The 514-nt window shown below is 43.0% G+C and overlaps 1 protein-coding gene across 7 annotated transcripts in view; it reads right to left on the bottom strand.

The window, feature by feature from the left end:
* Positions 1-274, bottom strand: part of ppfia2 (PTPRF interacting protein alpha 2) — a 185472-nt gene extending 185198 nt beyond the window's left edge. For all 7 annotated transcript variants that reach the window (XM_076876078.1, XM_004548416.2, XM_076876081.1 and 4 more), the window contains exon 1: positions 1-274. This exon is cut by the window's left edge and continues 42 nt beyond it. The gene's annotated coding sequence lies outside the window, so the exon portion shown is untranslated.
* Between the last annotated feature and the right edge of the window lie 240 nt (positions 275-514).

The following is a 514-nucleotide window of genomic DNA, read 5'->3' on the forward strand; positions in this document are numbered from 1 at the left end:
AATGACAACTGCAGTCTGTGCAAGCTATACCATGAAGCGGACAATCCTAGGAGGCTTCTTCAGTGCAAAGAGCCAGCGACGCCAAGGATACGACCCTAAAGGTGCGGCTGGTCCCCGCCGCTGGCATTGTCAAAAAACAAAAGAGCAGGAGCGATCGCCAAATTAGCCGGGTCGGGTAATGACATCTGATTTCCGGGGATCCACACGCACCGGTTAAGAAATTATGGCATGTTACAAATTCTGCTGTGATAAGCGGAGCTGGAAAAGACCATTGTAGGAGCTGACGGAGGGGAGGCGTGTGGAGTCTTAAAGTTGCAGCTGTGCAATTCTCTTTTCTTTATGTGCAGACCTATAATAATACGACTAGTACTACTAATAACAACAACAATAATAAAAGTGTTCAGCGTGTTAAAATATTTGATTTAGCCTGCTACATTTAATAGGTGTAAGATTTTATTTCTGACTAAAATAAAACGTGAAAAAGCGAAATATCTTCAATGTATGCCAGTAAACT

This window comes from Maylandia zebra, linkage group LG17, assembly GCF_041146795.1.
Source record: "Maylandia zebra isolate NMK-2024a linkage group LG17, Mzebra_GT3a, whole genome shotgun sequence".
Classification (NCBI taxonomy): Eukaryota; Metazoa; Chordata; class Actinopteri; order Cichliformes; family Cichlidae; genus Maylandia; species Maylandia zebra.